Genomic DNA, 17,202 nt, shown 5'->3' with positions numbered 1-17,202 from the left:
AACTAAATGTCGATATGTTGATCATAAATGTATAGATAGTCGAGTCTGGTGGGGGATAAGGGACTAACCCTTTTGTTTTGCAGAAAATGAGGCACGAGGTCCCCAGATTTGGTATGGTTAGCATACCCTCACTCTTACTAGACCGGTGGAGGAATCTTCCCTCAAGCGACCAAATCAATGAATGGAAAGAGAGGGCCGTCAAGACTAGCGAAAAACTGGAATATCGGAATACAGTCTGATGGAATTGGAAGGAAAAGTGAGGAAGAGAGTCACCAGCTGCCTGAACGCTGAGGGAAACGAAGGAGGACATTTGGCAAAGACATTCTTACTAATGAACCTACGCGAACTGGGTGATTTGACCGACAAGAGCATTCATCCTGAGGAAAGTCCTTCTGGGGCCAAATAGGCTAGATTTATTTGCTTTTTCCTAAAAATGTAATAAGGCCAAGTGCCAGTAGTAACTTACCTTTTTCTATTATTTTAGTATCGTTTTGGTATTCGTCTATTTTTATATTATGAAATGAGGCACTTGTTGGCATCTAAGTTCTCCAAATCTATTTGTCGTTAGGCCTACCTCGGGCACAACGAGGCTCCCAAATTAGGACGCGAATTTACATTCCCGCAATACGTGTTTAACCACTGCAAACATTTCAAAATCCTTACTGACATGTTTACCTTTTGTTTTTTCCTTTATTTTGATTATTCCCATCCCCTGAGGTTGGTTCACACATACTGGCATCATCACCATATCTAAAGGTCCTCCACATCCTCCTCTTCCAAGTGATCCTAAAAATAAAGGAAAAGTCGGAATAAATGATACAATGCAGTGCAATAATTGAGGAGGAGGAGGAAGAAGGCCTCACTATTTAGACCATGAAGAAGGGAGCTGTTCTCAGGAACTGGACCGCCACACCATCTCGAGCTCGCCGAGTCCCTGGGTAGCTTGGCAGAATTTACTTCTATAATCCATTCTAGGAATTTATGATTTCCCGTAATTTTGTTTTAAGTTTTACTTGTTTCAAAACGAATGCTCGATTCATCGAGCCGTACTTTGTCTGGACAATTTTTCAAGTTTCAATCAAATGCACTTGCTCTTTATCATTCATTACTATTTCTACAGCGTTATTATTACTTTTCCTGATGAACCCGTGACTGTGAGATGTAATGAGGCAGCGCAACATGAGAATAGTGATTCAGATGAAGAAGATGAGATACCCGAGGAAATGTCAGGGAGGTTGAAAACTTTGAGAATAATCCTAAGTCCAACCTGGACGAGACCGAAACAGTAAATTTGGGAGACGCCGAAACCGTCAAGGAGACCCGCATCAGCATTCACTTGTCACCAACAGAGAAGGAGGAATAGATCCATTTCCTAAAAGAATATGAGGACATTTTTGCATGGTCATACGACGATATGACCGGTTTGAGCACATCTATAATGGCTCACAGGTTGCCCACTAATCACATGTGTCCGCCAGTCAAGCAGAAACTCCGAAAGTTCAAACTAGACATGAGCCTGAAAATCAAGGAGGAAGTTACCAAGCAGATCAAAGCCAAAGTTCTCAGGGTGGTTGAATATCCAACCTGGTTAGCTAACATTGTGCTAGTTACGAAGAAGGACGGGAAGGTCAGAGTATGTGTTGACTATCGAGATTTAAACAGAGCAAGTCCCAAGGACGACTTCCCACTGCCAAACATACACATCCTGATCAATAATTGCGCCAAGCATGAACTCCAATCCTTTGTAGATTGCTTCGCGGGTTATCACCATATTTGGATGGATGAAGAAGATGCAGAGAAGACAACTTTTATTATACCATGGGGTGTATATTGCTACAAGATGATGCCATTCGGTTTGAAGAAGGCTGGGGCCACTTACATGAGAGCCATGACAACCATCTTCCATGATATGATACGCAAGGAAATAGAGGTGTATGTGGACGATGTCATTATCAAATCCAAGAGGGTCGCAGATCACATAGCAGACTTGAGGAAGTTCTTTGACAGGCTAAGGAGGTACAACTTGAAACTGAACCCCGCAAAATGTGCATTCGGGGTTCCCGCAGGAAAATTATTGGGATTCATTGTCAGTCGTCGAGGGATCGAGCTGGATCCATCTAAAGTCAAAGCTGTTCAGGAGTTACCACCACCTAAGAGCAAAAAGGATGTGACAAGTTTCCTAGTCGCTTCATAGCACAGTCCACAGTCATATGTGAACCCATCTTCAAGATGTTGAGGAAAGATGTTGAAACAAGTTGGAAAGAGGATTGTCAGAAAGCTTTTGACAAGATCAAGGAATATCTATCCACACCACGAGTTCTGGTCCCGCCAGAACCAGGACGACCTTTGCTACTCTATCTATCTGTATTAGATGGAGCCTTCGGATGTGTTTTGGGACAATATGACGAGACAGGAAGAAAGGAGCAAGCCATATATTACCTGAGTAAGAAGTTCACACCTTACGAAGCACGGTACTCTTTGCTGGAACGTACTTGCTGTGCTTTGACTTGGACAACCCAGAAATTGAGGCATTACTTCTGTGCCTACACTACATACCTCATATCCAGGATGGACCCTCTGAAGTATATATTCCAGAAACCCATGCCTACTGGGAAGCTGGCTAAATGGTAGATACTATTAAGTGAGTTCGATATCGTCTACATAACTCAAAAGGCGGTCAAAGGGCAAGCATTGGCAGATCACCTTGCTGAAAATCCGGTAGGAGGAGAATACGAGACTTTGAAAATATATTTTCCTGATGAAGAAGTATCATTCGTAGGGGAGGACATTACCGAAGCATATGACGGTAGGAGGATGTTTTTTGACGGAGCCGCAAATTTCAAAGGAGTGGGCATTGGAGCATTTTTTGGTATCAGAAACGGGTCAGCATTATCCGGTATCTGCTAAACTCAGATTTCCCTGCACCAACAACATGGCAGAGTATGAAGCCTGCATACTAGGGCTCAACATGACAGTCGACATGAACGTTCAGGAGTTGCTGGTAATCGGTGATTCAGATTTGCTTGTGCACCAGGTACAAGGAGAGTGGGCTACCAAGAATTCCAAGATATTGCCATATTTGCACCATGTGCAGGAATTGAGAAAGAGGTTTACAATGGTAGAATTCCGACATGTGCTCAGAATTCAGAATGAGTTTGCCGACGCATTGGCCACTTTGTCATCCATGATACAACATCCAGATAAGAACTACATTGATCCCATTCCAGTGAGGATCCATAACCAGCCAGCATATTATGCTCATGTCGAGGAAGAAGCAGATGGAAAGCCTTGGTTCCATGACATCAAAGAATATTTATCAAAAGGAGAATACCCGGAGAATGCAAATTACACTCAGAAACGCACGTTTCGGAGATTGCCAAATCACTTCTTCCACAGCAGAGGGAAATTGTACAGAAGAACCCCTAATTTGGGTTTACTAAGATGTGTTGACGTGGGGGAAGCTTCTAAGCTACTTGAGGATGTGCATGCTAGGATCTGTGGCCCACACATGAATGGTTTCGTCTTGGCTAAGAAGATACTCAAGGCCGGTTACTTTTGGATCACCATGGAGATGGATTGCATCCAGTATGTCCGCAAATGCTTTCAATGTCAAGTGCATGCCGATATGATAAAAGTGCCGCCAAACGAGCTCAATGCAACAAGCTCACCTTGGACATTCGCCGCATGGGGAATGGATGTTATCGGTCCAACTGAGCCCACTGCTTTAAACGGACACAGGTTCATTCTGGTCGCCATTGATTACTTCACAAAATGGGTAGAGGCCGCATCTTACAAAGCTGTAACCAAGAAAGTCGTCGCAGATTTTGTCAAGGATCATATTTTCTGCCGATTCGGAGTTCCCGAGTCCATTATTACTAACAACGCCGCCAATCTCAACAGTGATCTAATGAAATCTATATGTGAAGCTTTCAAAATCAAACACAAGAATTCCACAGCCTACAGACCTTAAATGAACGGAGACGTAGAAGCCGCCAACAAAAACATCAAGAAGATACTAAGGAAAATGGTAGAAAACCACAAATAATGGCATGAGAAGTTACCCTTTGCCCTGTTGGGGTACCGCACCACGTTCGCACATCAACCGGGGCAACTCCCTACATGTTGGTTTATGGTACCGAGGCTGTCATCCTCGCCGAGGTGGCGATTCCTTCTTTGAGAATCATATAGGAAGCTGAACTCAGCGATGCAGAGTGGATAAGGAGTCGCTATGAACAATTGGCCCTTATCGATGAAAAGAGGATGAACGCAGTATGTCACGACCAACTTTATCAGAACAGAATGTCCAGAGCTTTCAACAAAAGGGTCAAACCAAGACAGTGAGCACCAGGGCAGCTGCTATTAAAGAAAATCTTCCCGCATCAAGATGAAGCCAAAGGGAAATTCCCTCCCAATTAGCACGGTCGATACATGGTCCATAGGGTGCTAAAAGGAGGAGTACTCATACTTGCAGAAATGGATGGAGAAATCTGGCCAAAACCAATCAATTTAGACGCAGTCAAAAGATACTATGCTTAGATTATGTACATTTCCTCATCTGATGTAATTGAACTACGCTTGACCTGATTCCCATTTAAGAGGGGATACGTAGGCAGCCTTATGGGTTCGGTCATATCATAATAAAATTTTCATTTCCCCCAAGATCAGAAACTGGGGCAGAATTTTGAGGAGGGTCCTCAAAATTCCGGAAAGACTCGGCACGTCTTATTATCCGCAAACAGTCAAAAGATCATCCACCAAACTAGGCAAGAATTTTGAGGAGGACCCTCAAAATTTCAATACGAGAGAGCGGCAATGCCTTTGAGATGTGTTACAGTCACTAGTTCAGCAAAATTACTTGATATACCAATACGTTTCTAAAACAACTCTATTTTTTAATCAATAAGTGCATATTTTCGAAAACTCTATTTCCATAACAGTCAGGTGTCACCCAGGGGAACTCGAAAGGCTTTCAAAATGGAGCAAAGCAAGACCGACGGACGAAGCACGAACCAACCTCCCCTCACAGGACTTACAATTTTTCTTTGAACACAGGCACATCTGACATAGCGATAACATCCGCAAATATATGCACGTAGCAAAATTACTATCAATCAGGCCATCAGACACCGAATATACATCTCTAGCTAAGACATATGCTACTTTTATTTACTACTTTCTCTCTGCATGAGGCTAATCCTTGCCTCCATAGTTGCATGAGGCTAATCCCTGCCTCCCTATTTGCATGAGTCTAATCCTTGACTCCATGAGGCTAATCCCTGCGTCCATATTTGCATGAGGCTAATCCTTGCCTCCACACTTGCATGAGGCTAATCCCTGCCTCCATATTTGCATGAGGCTAATCCCTGCCTCCCTATTTGCATGAGTCTAATCCTTGACTCCATGAGGCTAATCCCTGCCTCCATATTTGCATGAGGCTAATCCCTACCTCCCTATTTGCATGAGTCTAATCCTTGACTCCATACTTGTATGAGGCTAATCCTTGCCTCCCTATTTGCATGAGTCTAATCCTTGACTCCATACTTGCATCAGGCTAATCCTTGCCTCCCTATTTGCACGAGTCTAATCCTTGACTCCATACTTGCATGAGGCTAATCCTTGCCTTCCTATTTGCATGAGTCTAATCCTTGGCTAATCCCTGCCTCCCTATTTGCATGAGTCTAATCCTTGACTCCATAGTTGCATGAGGCTAATCCCTGCCTCCCTATTTGCATGAGTCTAATCCTTGACTCCATACTTGCACGACGCTAATCCTTGCCTCCTTATTTGCATGAGGACTAAACATTGTCCCTCTTCGCACAAATTTTTCTCTATTTCTAGCACTATCTATTTGCTCTTCTGTCGGGCTAAGCTCTGCCCTCCATTGCGCAAGACTGGGCCTTGTCTTGTCAACATCATACTATTGCATATCATGGGCTGAAATATCGCCAATCTATCCGAAGGCTTCATAGTCTAAAGGCATAATCCTCATAGCCAGAAGACACCATGCCATGGCCTGAGGATCTCTCAAATTTGCATATCATTATTCAAAGGCGTCATGGTTCGGAGGCACCATTGTCATGGCCCGAGAAAATCATTTCATGGCCTGCGAATCCCTCACTGAACAATTCATGGCCCAGGACATCATGGTCTGAGGACGTCATCTTTAACCGTCCAAAGACAACTTTCATGGTCCGAAGGGAATTTGCATCATATTTAAATTTCCGCACAAATACATGTTTGTAGTATCTTTTATCAACAAGTAACCAGTAAGCAACCGCTATCCTAGCAATAGCGATCCCGCTCCAATTCCTTCAACTATCTCAAACCATAACCGCTCACCATGGCTGCTTCCGCATCTCGTGTCCGTTTTTGCAATAATTTCATCGGTATATTCCACCGATGAATCCAGAACTACACATGGCCTGATTCCTGTAAAACTAGGGATATGTAGGCAGCTCGGAGATCGGTGTCCGGTCCCTGTTTTGCAAAGCATCCTGTCCGGTCAAATTGGCCATCATTTCTTTACCCAAAAACTCTTTCGTCCTTCCCGGGTAAAGAGGGGCAGCTGTTGATACCCAATTTTTCCCTATATATTTTTAATATGCATAAATACTTTCAAAATAGCATATAGATATTCATATATAAGCATGCACAAGGATTTTATAAATTTTCTATATTTTTAGAGATTTTAGATTGATTTATTTCCTTTCCTTTTTTCTCATAAAATCCCCAATAATTATCCCTCAAATTATTGTTGTGGTAATTCAGTCATATAAATTCTATATTTATGCCAAAATATTGTCAAAATATTTTAGTGCATTTATATAATTGCATTTTTGCATTTTTAAAGCTAATTTGCATATAATTGCAATATTAGCCTTATTAATGTACAATTACGTTTTATATGCATAAAATGATCTTCAATATTTCTAAAATGTTAAATATGTATTTTTAAATCATTTTTACTACACAAAATTAGTTTTAGAAATCATTTATTATTTATTATAAATTATATGGGGTTAAATTGGCTATTTAAAACCTAGCCAGATTGTATTTCAATTTTAGCCTCAATTTTAACCCAACCCCAGCCCAATTCGTAATCGAATTACCCGACCCAGGCCCCAAACACATCCTACCTGACCCAAAACCCATCAGATCCTGGCCGTTGATCTGAAAGATCAACGACCCGTATTGTTTCTTGCCTTTTTAAATTCTAAACCACCCCCAACCCTAATCATTTTGTTACATCCGTCGCCCTAATATCCTCTCCTCTCTCAGTACTCTCTCAACCTAACCCTAGCCCTTCAACCGCCGACCTCTCCTCACCGGTCATCTCCGGTGACCTCTCATCGTCTCCTAAGCCTCCAATGGCGTCTCTCATGCCATGTCTGCCTTCTCTAAGGTCTTCAAGGGCCCAGGGCCATGCCGACTTGCATCTAGGGTTCATCACTTTGTCTGTTCTTGGCTGCTCCAGTATGATTTCGAGCAAAATCATGCTGTATCTGTTACGATCTTTGGGTTTTCTAAGCAGGTTCTTTCATCTCTATATGGGTTTCTTCTGAAACCCTAATTTCTTCCTATATCTCTTAGATCTGTACAGATCTAGGACGATTTGAGTTTGTTTCTTTAATGTTTTACACTGTCCTTAGAACTCTTTACAAGAATCGTTGATTTCAAGTGTTTTTCACCTTCTTCTAAAAATTAGGGTTTCGGAACTTCTTTTAAAACTTTGTTTAACTGATTCTTTGTGTTTAAACTTCTATTTCTTGTATTATTTTTACTGATTCTATGATTTTATCATATCTTTAACTCGTCTACGTTAAAAGCCCTAATTTTCTAGGATTCTTCGTTTGATTTATGTGACTGGACTGTTCTTGTTTGAGTTTCTGTGACTATCTCGCCTCGAATATATTTCTACTGAGTTTCTTATCCTAGCTTACATCAACTCTATGTGTTTGTGTTCATCTTGACTGTTCAAGACTTGCCTCTTTGCTTGCTATGTCTGACTATTCTTATCTTACTCTATTTACATGCTAAACACTGACTCATGACTTTCTCTTTGATTGACTCTGGATCCCCTGTTTCATGGATTGATTAGAAGACCTTCCTTTAAACCTTCGATTCATACCCTTTCTATTCAATTTGATCGATTCGCCTACCTAGTCTGCATTGGTACTTTATTCTTACTGACTATCTCCTTAATTAGAGTTTTTCTGAACTTAGCCCTACTTGTTTACCCTATGCTTACTATATTTGAAATCTTTCCTTATTGGTCGTACATTGATTTCTTTCCTTATTTGTTACATGTTCTTATCGTTTGAACTGATTCCCTTAAATTAAGGGAGTACTTGTACTGATTTTGCTCTAATTGGTTCTGAGTTCCATAATTACTATACTATTGTGATTCTTGCCTTATTTTACCTAGTTTCGAACTACTACATATATACATACACTCTCATTAACACAAACACACGAGACATTGGTTAAAAAACTCTCTCTTTCACACTAAAATCTTTCTGCTCTCTTTTGTGTTACTTACTACTGTCTAAAGTCAGCAGTTGCAAGCCAAGGCTAACTACTGGGTTCTCTTTCACTTTGTGTTTACTATCCCCTTACTGGTATGTTCTGATTTTAATTCAAGTCCCAAAACAATATGTTTCTCCTATTACTTCAATTTGTCATATTTCTAATATGCTTCTATCTATGATTTTGTTGTTCAACCTGCAATTAACATGTCTACTTCACTATCTTCTTCGTTGCATGCTATATACCCCCTTATGATCCCCTTCCAGTGTGCCCCAATGTGACTAGGTTTCTCTGATCCCTGGCATGCACCTTACTGCATGAAGTAATTGGCTATCCTAAGCCTATTGATTTTGTATTAACTCTAAAGTTCATGCTACTTTAAAAGCCTTGACCAGCCTGCGATTGTCTTCTCTCAGTGTAACCGGAAAGAACTTCTCGAGAAATATCTGATAGAACTGGTCCCAAGTCAAAGCATGCGACCCAGCTGGCCTGGCCAAACAAAAATCCCCCCACCATTTCTTGGCAGAACCTGACAGACGAAAAGCAGCAAAGTCGGCCCCATTGGTATCCATTATCCCCATGTTACGCAACACCTCGTGACAACTGTCTAGATAGTCCTGGGGATCCTCTGAAGATGTACCGCCATAGGTAGTGGTGAAAAGCTTGTTAAACCTATCCAATATCCACAAAGCCTCAGAAGACATAGCTGATCCATCGCCGATCTGTGCAGCGACACCTGGCAGAACTACCCCAACTGGCTGAGCTGCTGGAGTCTGAAACTAGGGAGCCATCTGCTCCGCAATGTGAGTAGCGGGAGTCTGGGCTCCTCCCTCAACCTGAGAGACGGTTGGTGCTACAAGCAATGTGCCAGCCTGAGCAACACTCTCCATAAGGCCCACTAGACGGACCAAAGCATCCTCAAGTACCGGGGTGGCGAAGAACCCCTCTGGAACCTGAGCTGGCCCAGCTGGAACGGACTAGGCTGGAGCCTCCTCATCAAACTCTACCTGAGGCGCCACCGCTGGTGCTGTTGCTCGAGCTCTAGGCTGAGCCCTGCCCCTGCTTCGTCCTCTAGAATGGCCTCGGCCTCCGCCTCGTCCTCAGCCCCTCGTAGGAGCTGCCACTGGGGGCTCGGGCTGCTGATCAGCTGATAAAGCGGTACGTGTTCTCGCCATCTGTGAAAGAACAAAAGTAGAAAGTTTAATTAGCATTGAAAGTTCAAATCGCACGACAGAGAAGAAAAGAAGTGAAATTGTTACTAAACTCTGTAGCCTCTGGGATAAGCACAGACGTCTCCATACCGATCCCTCAGACTCTACATAGCTTGTTCGTGAATGTGAGACCTAGGCAACCTAGTGCTCTGATACCAACTTGTCATGACCCAGATTTCCCACCGCCGGGATCGTGATGGCGCCTTACTTCTCGGAATGCTAGGCAAGCCAAGACATAAAGATTCAAATGCTAACCACTATCCAATACAGTAAATAACATCAATTAAACTAAACAGATTAAAGAAAAGCGGAATTTCATAATAATCCAAGTACTAATACACAACTCCCCAAAATCTGGTGTCACAATCCACGAACTACTAAGATTCACTACAAATACTGACTGAAAGAAAAATACAATTGTTCTCGAATTAAAAGAAAACAGGATACTAGGATAACTAGAAGGGGACTCCAGGGTCTGCGAAAACCGGCAGATCTACCTTAGGTCTCATGTTGGACGGAAGGCAGCAGTTCAAATCGGGTCAGCACGGTCCGGTACCGAAATCTGCACAGAAAGTGCAGAGTGAAGTATCAGTACAACCGACCCCATGTACTGGTAAGTGCCGAGCCTAACCTCGGCGAAGTAGTGACGAGGCTAGGACAAGACACATATATAAACCTGTGCGGTTATACAATATGCCAACAGAAATAACAATTAACAGAAGATAAACAAACATTAACGGGAGGGGAAACATGCTGAGGGGTTTCAAAATAAAGAATCACAGCAGTAGAGGAATTTAAAACAGCTAGTAGACCTTGAACCGGTAATAATGTAACACAGCAAAATAAAAAATGCACGGCATCACCCTTCGTGCTTTTACTCTCAACTTCACCAGATAATCAATAATGGAAACGTGCATGGCATCACCCTTCGTGCTTTATCACACTTCCTCACCATATAAATAATAGAAACGTGCACGACATCACCCTTCGTGCTTTATCACTCTTCCTCACCATATAAATAATATAAACATGCACGGCATCACCCTTCGTGCTTTATCACTCTTCCTCACCATATAAAGAGACAACAATAATAGAGAGGTAGAAATGGCAACAACAAGTCTTGCTTCAACACTTAATTCCGCAATACCAATCTCAACTTTGGGTAAAAAACCCTTCAATGCCCAATTCCATAAAACATGATAAGAACTTCTCAACACATCGATTAACTAGTCTACACATGAACAATAAGATCGAAATATAACAGTTCCAAGAATAAAGCGCACTCACATGTTATGACTCGACAACAACGTATAGATACTCGTCGCCTTACCTATACATCGTACTCAACAACCAAACACGTAACAAATAAGAAAATAACACCTAATCCCTTAAGCTAAGGTTAGCCACAACACTTACCTCGCTCCTCCGGCCAAAATCAAGGCTCAATCACCGCTTTTCTCTTTACACAAGCCTCCGGACCAATAGAATCTAGCAAATTATCAACCAAACAATTCAATTTAAGCTTTAGGAACTACCCATGATAGCAAGGAATTCAATTTAGGCCATTTTTTAATAACTCAACAAAAGCCAACACCCGAGCCTGCTTGGTCCAAACCCGAAACTCGGATCAAAATTCGATTACCCATTCACCCCCGAGTAGGGATATACAATTGATTTTGGAATCCAACCTCAATTTGAGGTCTAAATCCCCAATTTTCAAAATCCCTAGCTTCTACCCAAAAACTCCCAATTCCACCATTAAAATCCTAGATTCTAGGTTGAAATCTTGTTATAAGAAGTGAAAGATTGAAAGAAAAGAGTTAAGAATTATTTACCTATGATTTGGGGAAGAACTAGATTTGGAAAATCGCCTCTTGAGGTTTAGGTTTTGAAAATTTGGGAAATGAATCAAAAATTCTGTCTAAGTCCCCGTTTACACAGTTGCAGATGTCGCATTTGCGACCTGAGCTTCACAATTGCGAAGCTCGCAAATGCGAAGTCCTCCACACCTCTGCTGCCTTCGCAGTTACGAAGGTAAGTTCGCAATTGCGAACAAGAGGATCGCATTTGCGATCACTGCCCTACCCAGTGTTACTTCGCAAATGCGAAGAAGTCTTCGCAATTTGGCCCAGCTTATGATCGCAATTGCGATGAAAGCCTCCCAAAAGGGTAACCTGCAGGGTTCGCAATTGGGATGCCTGATCTCGCAATTGCGAGATCAGAGGCCTGCAACAGGTTCAGTCATACCAGCAAATTTTCCTAAGTTCCAAAATACTCCGTAGCCTATCCAAAACTCACCCGAGCCCTCGGGACTCCAAACCATTCATGCACACAAGTCTTAAAACATCATACGAACTTGCTCATCAAATCGCCAAAATAACATCTAAACCTACGGATTTAACACCAAAACACATGAAATTCTTAAGAACACTTGAAATTCCTATTTTCACAACCGGACGCCCGAATCACGTCAAATCGACTCCATTTTTCACCAAATTTCACAGACATGACATAAATATTATATTGAACCTGTACCGGGCTCCGGAACCAAAATACAGGCTCGATACCAATGAGATCAAACATTAATCAATTTCTTTAAATCCTTAGATTTTCAGTTTATCAATTTTTAACAAAAATCCATTACTCGGGCTAGGGGCCTCCGAATCCGATTTCGGGCATACACCCAAGTCTCATATTTTACTACGGACCCTCCGGGACCGTCAAAACTTGGGTCCGGGTCCGTTTACTCAAAATATTGACCGAAGTCAACTAAATTCAACTTTTAAAGGCAAAAATTATTATTTTCTCAAATTTCCACATAAAGGCTTTCCGAAAACGTGTCTCGGATTGCGCACGCAAATCGAGGAGAAATAAAGTGAGGTTTTGAAGGCTCCGGAACACCGGATTGGGTTCTAAAACACAAGATGACCTTTTGGGTCATCACAACTTATGTTTCTACAAACGCAAAGATTCAAAAGTGAAATATTAGATATTAACATAAGATAATATCAGATCAAATTTTTTACTCCTTGAAAATATAATTCTTATAGGATAAAATAATAGTAAATATTTAAAACTACGGATAAACTAATATGTAGTATTTTGATCAACAAAATGTAAACTATTTTCTTTAATGTTGAAAATAGATAATTAAGTCTTTAAATTAACTAATTAGCAAAAAAAACTATTTTTTAAGTTTTCAAATTCATCTTATAAGTAAAATTATTTTCAAACTGATAGAACTCATAAGATACATAAATTCGTTTCGATAAGAAGAGCATTCAAATTAAAAGAAATTCAAAATTAGAGGCAAATTTGTTATAGTATAGCATTAAGAGTCAAATTGGTAAAAATGCATCCTTGAAGCAGTATGGTTTGAAAATAGAAGATAATATTCTAAACGATTTGCCATTAACTATTATTATTATTATTATTATTATTATTATTATTATTATTATTATTATTATTATTATTATTATTATTATTTTAACAAATCATAACTCTCTATATATTTTATAAAATATTAAGCCAATAATAGTCACTTTGAGATTTTTTCAAAATATTTTTATGAGCTATAATATTAACCTCTTCATTCCTAAAAAGACAGAGAAATTAAGTTTTTACGTTGGTTTCTTTGATATATCTTTGTTGAGAAAAGTATTTTTATGTTTTTTATATGCATATTTTCGTATTAGATGATAGTGTTGGGGTTGAAGTGTGGTAATGTGAATGGGAAATGAGGAAGAAGGTGAAAAGACAACTTTGGCTTTTGCACTTTGTCCCTCATTGGTTAAAGACAAGTATTTTGTTGGGTTTAAATATAGAAACACTTTCTTAAGCTCTTAAAAGGAGCTATAAGGAAGGGGCCTCGTGCCGTTGTCGTCACTTGGCTCGGCTATCGGATATGATTGATTGACTTAATTTTTTGGACCAATAAAAATAAAATTAATTAATTAAATATTAATAAATTAATTTTCGTCTTTAATTTTATTTCAATATTCCCGCGTGAAAACAACCACCAGAGAGGCTGCATTTCACGAATAGCCACCTGCAGTGTGAACAACCACTTTCACACCCTTTCAATCCAGAAATTCGTTGGCTATAAATAAGCAGCCATTCCTTCAGAATTTTTCATCCTGAAATCTTCTGCTTCATCTCCTTCTTCTTTCTGCATCATTACTTTCAAAACAAAGTAAGTCGGTCGTGTGATTTGCACCATTATTTTGAGTTCGNAATATATATATATATATATATATATATATATATATATATATATATATATATATATATGTTATATGTTATATGTATATAATATACATATATACAGAAATATACATTTCTATAAATGAAACTGAATCCTTAATTAATTCTCAGTACAGTGAATTAGTAACATGACAAATTGGGAGAAGGGAAAAAGAATTTAGGAGAGAAAGCAAAGTTGACTTATCAAATAGACAACCTAACTCCATTTAGTAACAAAAATACCTATATTTGGGCAATGGAAGTGCAGAATCTAGTTAGGTCCGATTTTTTCAAAAGGTATTGGGTTGTCAGAAAATTATAAATTGCACTATAGAGGCGACAATTTTATTTTATTTTTTTAAGAAAAAAGGTGTTGGGCAGATTAATTAATTGTATAGCTAGCTGTGAATTTTAAAACATTTAGGAAGCCAATAAATTCTCTTCAAATGGTCCCTTAAACGTGCATATATATGGAAGTGGGCAGATATGATTTGCCATTTGAATTAAGTTTTACGAGCTAGCTATTACTCCCTCTCGAATTATTTTGTGATAATAAATAGTATAGTAATAAATATCTCAAGAGTTTGGCAGTGGATTTCAGTGATTTTGTTTGGCTATCTACTGAACATGCACATGCATAAAAACCTTTATTCTTGAATAAACACAATGATTTGATGAAATTATATGCACAGGCGGAGCAAGGATTTTAAGCTTATGTATTCGAAATTTTAATCGTTTTAAGTTACTCCGTTCTAAGATAACAATTTATACATATTCAATGGATTTTTTAAGACAAATACAGGGTTCGAACCAAAACTATTGGGTTCAGCCGAACCCGCTCCCTGCACTCTAGCTCCGCCCTGATTATATACTATACTTCCTCCATTGCAAGATCCATAAAAACTGTTTGATTTTTATATGTTGGTTACTTGTTGGACGGAAGATGTACTAGTTAAATCTTTTTTTTTTTTTTTTTTTTTGTAAAATTCCGTAATGTTTGCGTCCAAAAAACAAGAAGCCAAATTTATACATAAAATAATGTATGTTTATTTCATCTAGTTGAATTTGTGTATAATTAAAAGAAAAGGTATACATATCCTTTTTCATTCTTTTAAAAAAGTTTCTTACTTTTAATCATATCATCAGACATATTTAGCAAGGGTTTCCATCCACCCCCCAACCCCCCCCCCCCCCACCACCACCACGAAGCTGCTTATTAATCAAATGCCAATTAATAACTATAAGAATACTTAATTTTCTCCATCCGCATCTATTGCCATTAAAGGGAAAAAATTAAATACTAGAACTAGCTGGTTTAATTAATAGAAGCACATGGAATAATTCCAACATGCATACTTCTAATTAGGTGAATGACCAAGTTTTGGAACCTTCTAAAGTGTTCCAATAAATAAAATATGAATAACTTCCACACCCAACAGTAAAAGAAGATGATATAGTGAATTAGAGGCGAATTCAAGATTTGAAATTTATTAGTTTTATAACGATCTCAAGTAAATTTATAATAGTAACTGGTTTGCATTCGAATACACATGCATTTTTTGAACAAAAATTACCAAGTTCACACGAATTTATTTATCGAATGGTTGGATCCGCCCTTCCAATGAATTCATTGTTAGGATAAAAATAATAGTTTCCACTATATAACTTATCTCAAAAATTCCATTCCGGTCAGACCCAAAACAACAGCTTTCCTTGATGTGGTCCTTTTAGTACAAATTAATTAAGTACATTAACAGTACAAAGATTTATTTGCCCCAATGAATTTTAACTTGCAACAGTAGCTTAGATATTATTTTTGTACATAACTAATTAATACTTACCAAATTTTTTATTTATATAATTATTTATTGAATGGTTTGATTGTATAAATATTTTTATTTAAAGCGAGTTCTTAAGTTAATCTTCAACATAAGTCAGAGTGAGGAACTAAGCAAAAGGAATCACGCATAATCCTCCAGCCATTTTATGCCATTTCGTTTGCACTTAGACAAAGGAGTAATTGTATTACTTTATTTTCTTTCATTTTCTTCCTCTTATATTTTTTTTCTTTTTGGTGCTTTGGGGGTTTATAAGTGGTGGTTAGTAGGATCCCAAATATTTTTACATTTTCTAAAGAAAAATCACTATAAACTCTTAAAAATATAAATAAAATTTATATATTTATATGTCGGTTTGGTTCGGATTTTTTTACTCAATACTAAACCAAGTCAAACCAAACCTAGTCGGGTATTTTAATCGGTTTGGTTTAATTTTTCGGTTTGGTGCGATTTTCCGGTTCGGTTTGAACACCCCTAGTTAGAGTCAACCGTCAAATTCGTACGAAGGATCAAAGTCGCAATTTAGAGAATACTCACCTATCGTAAAGCCTTGAAGAGATCTTAACTTTTGTATCTTTTGTTCACGTACAAAACGGAATTTGGCATGAAATATACCGTGAAATTGACTTTTAGACTATGAAATACACTATTAATTAAGTCACATTAAATATAAGCAAAAATGACAAGTTACTCATCACGCCGGTCGGATAAAAATAGTTACATCCGCTACAGTCAAACCTCTTTATAACGACTAAAAATGACGATAATGGTGATGGTAATGCTGACTAGTGGTGGCAAAATGGTTGAAAGAAAACAGTTATCCACCCATGTTAGTTACTATTAAAAATGAATTGGATAATGAACTTTTTAAAAACCGATCAAATATGGATAAGAAGCATATTATCCACTTAGAAAATGGATAACTAATGGATAACTAATGAGCTTAACTTTTACATTTGTAAAGCCTCAAATTGGAGTTCCTCAAGTTTAGGAAACTAATAATTCTCCCAAAAGTGATCAACTTCAAGAAGCCATGAATAATATGGATATCCATATTATCCGCCGGTTAATCCGTTTTTATCCGTATTAAATATGGATCAGGTCATATAATTTACCCGTTTTTGACCCGTCCATATCCGACCTGACTTGCCCGTCTGCTATCCCTAATGCTGACAATGAGAGTTGCAGGGATCACAAGCTCTACAGTAAAAAGCATCCAAAGGTGAAAAAGACCCCACTGGAACCGAAGCAAAAGTAGGAACTAGGAAGAACAAATAAAGTGAAATACATAATTTTACCAAAAAACAAAAATGGAGAAACTTGCACTTGTCAATTGTACAATTTTGTCACTTCTTAGGAGTGGCAGCAGTTACTTCGTGCGTCTT

Source organism: Nicotiana attenuata, unplaced genomic scaffold (assembly GCF_001879085.1).
Source record: "Nicotiana attenuata strain UT unplaced genomic scaffold, NIATTr2, whole genome shotgun sequence".
Classification (NCBI taxonomy): Eukaryota; Viridiplantae; Streptophyta; class Magnoliopsida; order Solanales; family Solanaceae; genus Nicotiana; species Nicotiana attenuata.
This window is presented reverse-complemented; position numbering follows the sequence as displayed.